Here is a 5,437-nt window from a genome sequence, read left to right on the forward strand (position 1 = left end):
AGGGCATGAAATTCGTGCACTGGTGGGGGTGGGGGGTGGTCCACTCAGCCCAGCCTACACCCTCTCCAATCTGGGATCCCTCTCACAATCCTGGACCGCTGGCTCCTAATTGTTCACCTGCCTGCCTGCCTGGTCACCCCTAACTGCCTCTGCATGCTGGTCTAGTCACCCCTAACTGCCTCCCCCACCAGCCTGATGACCCCTTACTGCCCCCCTGCCAGCCTGGTTGCCCCCAACTGCCCCCTTCTGCCTGCCTGGTCACCCCTAAACACCCCTCCTGCCAGTGTGGTTGCCCCTAACTTCACCCCTGCCAATCTGGTTGCCCCCAACTACCCCTCTTGCTGGCCTGGTCACCACTAACTGTCCCCACTGCCAGCCTGGTACTCTCCCCCCACTCCCCCACCAGCCTGGTTGCCCCATGCAGCCTGCTGTTCAATCATTGCGTGAGAGCATCCCAACCAATTTGCATATTACCCTTTTATTAGTATAGATCAGGGGTGGGCAAACTTTTTGACTCTAGGGCCACAATGGATTCTTAAACTGGACCGGAGGGCCGGAACAAAAGCATGGATGGAGTGTTTGTGTGAACTAATATAAATTCAAAGAAAACATCATTACATAAAAGGGTACGGTCTTTTTTTTTCAATAGTTTTATTCATTTCAAACGGGCCAGATCCGGCCCGCGGGCCGTAGTTTGCCCACAGCTGGTATAGATGATATATAATAATTTAGATCAAATATATTCAGATCTAAAAGCTGTTGAAAAGTTGGAGGTTTGCTGGAATTAACAAATAAAAATATCCCATGCAGCCACTGTGGAAAAAGTTCTGGAAATTGATAGTGGTAATGGTTGCACAGCATTGTGAAAGAACTTAGATCCACTGAATTGTACACTTAAAAATGGTTAAAATGGTAAATTTTATGTCATGTATATTTTACCACAATTTTAAAAAGCATTTTGATAGAAAAAAATATTAAGCATTTTTTCTTAAAAATAAAGTCCTGTGTAATACTTAGGACATACCTAAACTTAAAGTTTATTTATTGTTTATCTAAAATTGTATCCTGTATTTTATCTGGCAACCTTACACTAAGGACTTTCTCTTAATCTTAGGACCTTCCCAGGATTCAAGAACCATCCTTTTAAAGCCAAAAATCAGTGTTTGTTGTCTGATAAGAATGAGTATACAAGACAGACGCAGAAAATCAGGGGGTGCCTCTCTAATTATAGACTCAACCCTAGACAGAGACCACACCGCGATCCCTCAGCCCTCGCTCCCTCCATCAGTGAAGAGGTAAAGATTAGAATTCTTGGTTGGGTTTCCCATCTGTTGTTTAATCATCATGATCCACAAATGCAGTAAAAGCTGGTTATAAACCCCTTCTTACAATTGACCACGTGGCTAGAATTACAGTTGCAGATGGCGACACTCACGCGTGTGACTCAGACGATAGCCTCGTCCCCCGCCATCAATGCATCTTCACACCAGAGTTGGTAAGAACCCATGGGGTGCCCAGATGCCTAATTGCACCGCCATGTGCACCCATGTCTTCTCCATGAAAGAAACTGCCTGCGCAGCTCATCGTACAGCAAGAAACAACAGGTGCACAAGGCAAAGGCCACTTTGGAACCATTTGGACCAAGGAACATGGCTCCGTGTAACAAGAGCGCCCGCAGACTTGGCACGCCTGTGTCCATCTGCCTGCGCGATGGGCCTGGACTCGGACCACCGCCGAGGAGTCTGTGGCTGCCGTTCCAGGTGGTCCCACCTACTCCTTCTCTCAACCGAGACGAAGGGCAGCTGGGGAGGGCTTCATTTTTACTGGGTGCTGACAAGTCGCAGCGAAAGTCTGGAAATGAGTAGCACAGCAAAAACACACCGGTCACAAAGCGCTGGTGAGTGATTACCAGAGGAGAAATTCATTACCGGCGCGCTCAGCTCCCGTCACATAAGGAAGTGTTACATTAACAAGATGGAAGGCCCCTGCCGCCCCCTCCCCTGCACAGCCCCCACTGCCACCGCCTGCCACCACTGTATTTCATTTTGTGTTGCGTGGTGGGAGCAAAGCCCAAAGGCGGGGGGAGAGGGGAGTGAATTCAACTATACTCATCACAGAGAGGGTCACGGTGGCAGCCAGCACCCACGGAAGCAGATGCGACCTGCCTGCCACGTGAAATGCTTTCTGCCCAGCTTGCATCAGCCGTGGCCCCTGGAGTGCAGCACCGACCGATGGCATTGAACCAGGGCGAGTCTTTCTAAGCCACCTGTCATTTGCCTTCCATCCTGGGTGCGTGTGTTTCCCTGTAGTTGTGCGTGGCCCTCGTCCCTGTCAGTCCCCAGGTTAACCTTGGACTTCTAACCTTTCCTGACATCGACACAGACGAAAAGGTAGGAGGTGCCAGCAGAGCACCAGTGCTGGAGACTTTGGAGCCACTAGGATGAGTGACACAGGCTGGATTTGGAGCTGCTTTGGACCAAACCCTGGGGGGCTAGGAACAGAAAGTCTCATTTTGTGGTGGCCAGGAGGATGGTATAGACCAGTGGTCAGCAAAGTCATTAGTCAACAGAGCCAAATATCAACAGTACAACGACTGAAATTTCTTTCGAGAGCCAAATTTTTTAAACTTAAACTATATAGGTAGGTACACTAGTATTAACTTAATTAGGGTACTCCTAAGGCTTAGAAAGAGCCATACTCAAGGAGCCAAAGAGCCGCATGTGGCTCGAGAGCCGCAGTTTGCCAACCACAGGTATAGACCAAGTGGGCTTCAGGTCCTTGCTATTTAGTGTGACATGCAGCCATGGTCTCATTCCTCTTTATAGTCTCTCTTCTCCAATTACCACTCCCCACATTAAAGAATCACAGGCCACAAATGGGAGGTTAGCAGAGTCAACAGGACGCAGTCAGTTGGGTCAATAGTTCTTCCCTTAATGAGATTCCCACTCCTTCAAGCTGCCATGCACGTGCAGAGGGGCCGACCAGCCGAATCTGCTTTAAAAGTCAGGTGCCCAGCCAGGCTCAGGGCAGGAGGGCTCTGCCCGGAAGGGGCTCTCCACAGGTGCCTTCCCCTGGAAACTGGAAAGCTCGGTACTTTGGCCTCGCCCTTGAGCCCAGCATCTCACCACTGAGAGGCTGTGGTCCACTTCCTGTTGCAAATGTCAGCCTAAAGTGGATGAGCAAACCCCAGCTCGATGGAAGGCAACAGGGTGTTAAATGTGAAACCTCCCAGCAGCCGGCTGGGCTGAGAGCTGCCGGCTCATTATGCAGCTTTCTCTGGGCTTGGGGAAGAGAGAGGGAGGCTCCCGCAGAAGCACACCGTGGAGACGTGCCCTCGGCCTTCCCAGCACTGGGAAAACCTTCAAAACTGCGATTTGTCTAAGCCCCATCCATCTTTAATGTCAGTGTCTACATTTTCTCCTCTCCTTTTTCAAAGCAGCCAAAAAAGAAAATGTCATTGCATTTGGGGCCGATTCAAAAGCCGGGCTTAGGCGGCTGCTGTTCCGGCTCCCAGCCCCGGCGTTTTTATCTCCCGTGGAGTCTTCAGGGGCTGCCCCTCCACCACCCCCATCCCCGTGTTCATTGGCATCTTTATGTCTCCTCTCTGCCGTATGGTCCTCACTTGCCTTCTTCTAAAGCAAGAGTAGGAATGTCCGGCCCCCGGGCCATATAAGGCCTGGGAAACCATTGGGTCTGGCCCTGCCAAGGCAGTAGGGGTGAGTTAATTAAATGTTGGACCAAATAGAGCAGGCTGATTTGTAAGTTGATAATTTTGTATGGCCCCGAATGATGTTATAAATGCCCAAATGGCCGTTGGCAGAAAAATGGTTCCCCACCCCTTCCCTAAAGCATCGGCCTTAGAAACTCACAAAGCTTAGCAGCCCCTGCTAAGAAGACATCGGTGGAGTTTCACTGGAGGGAAGAGAGGTTGCCACATGCAGCTGTCATGACCCCCAGGGGTTGAACAGCTGATGCAAGGTAATGTCTCTTGTGCTACCTTTAGAAACCATATCCCCCAAATTTGCCCCAAACACATGGCATCTCCCCAAGCCACGGCAGGTTGGCTGGGAATGGTGTGTGACCTCCTCTTCTCTGGACGCCTTAAAACGACCTTTGAAGCCATGAGGGGCAAGTGGCAGTTCAGATGAAGGTGACAGTCAGAATGCATCCCTGCCCGCCCCTGGCTCACCCAGGAATGGGGAGCGGATGCGCTGACTGATGCCTGGAGAGAGGCTGTCGGCCAGGAGAACACAGAGGGAGATAAGGGGCTCGGCCAGGGTCAGACCCGCCCTGACAAGCACAGCGTACATCACTTCCCATACAGATTCTCAGCAGCTCGATGGAGAAGGGCGAGTAGGTAATAGAAAAACAAGGGGGGGTGGGGTCACCAAGGTGCGAGCCGCCAGCTCTGCGATGGACCAGGTGGTAGCCTCAGCCCTGGATGGTCAGGGCCAGAACTCCTCATAGAACTCCTGGCATCTCTCCTCCGCCCAGCGGGGTACAGCCCTTTCCTGGGTTAAAATATAATCCAGGTTGAAAAATATATACATAATCCTGGGTGAACTGAGAGTGTGTGATTTATGTCTCAATAACGCTGTTTTATGTATTCCAACCAGCAGCCCATGACGGCTGCGGTGGGAATCCTCCTCCCCCACTCCCACCCTCTGCAGGAAGACCGAGGAGATCATTGTTGTCAGTCTGATCCTGCCCTTGCCCACTGGGGCAACTGTGAGGAAGGCTGAGCATTTGGATGAGAAAGATTTATCCCATTCCAGAAAGCCCCCGGCCGCCCTCCGGCAGCTCCCAGCCACTTCGCTGACGCCAATGGGATCAGCTCCGGCCAAACCCATTTTAGAGAACGTCTTTCAGCGTGTTTTAATTAGACATTTAAAAAATAATAACCTTCTTGTTTTGTCCAGGGGACACAGATTCATAAGTTGGAAATAATAAACGGATTAGTGATTAATTAATTGCTGGCAGGTGTGGGGAGAAGCCATCTCTTGGCTTCTTAGCATTTTTTCCCTTTTCTCTTAAGATCGTTCTTTCTTATTTTAATTAATTTTTTGCCACCCCAGCACTTCTCTTATCAAATAGTCAAATAAACTAAACAAACAGAGTGCACTGAGACCAGGCTACTCAATACGGTGTTTAATTGGAACCGGAGCCTCGCTGTCTCCCGGCGGAGTCTCGGGTACCTGGAAGCTCTCCCTGGCAGTGGGAATGGACGCCAAGCTCTCGCTCCCAGCTTCTAGTTAATCTTCCTTGCAGGTGCCAAGGGCATGGCTTGATTGAAAGAAGGAGCAGTGAGCCATCGAGTGGTTTGTGGCTTCTCCTGCCTGGTAAGGAGCAGAGGCAGTAACACCACAAGGCTGAGGACGTCCTCCCATCCACCTGCTGCACTGGTCGCGTCCGTGTCTACACTGCACGCACACACGCC

This window comes from Myotis davidii, unplaced genomic scaffold, assembly GCF_000327345.1.
Source record: "Myotis davidii unplaced genomic scaffold, ASM32734v1 scaffold394, whole genome shotgun sequence".
Classification (NCBI taxonomy): Eukaryota; Metazoa; Chordata; class Mammalia; order Chiroptera; family Vespertilionidae; genus Myotis; species Myotis davidii.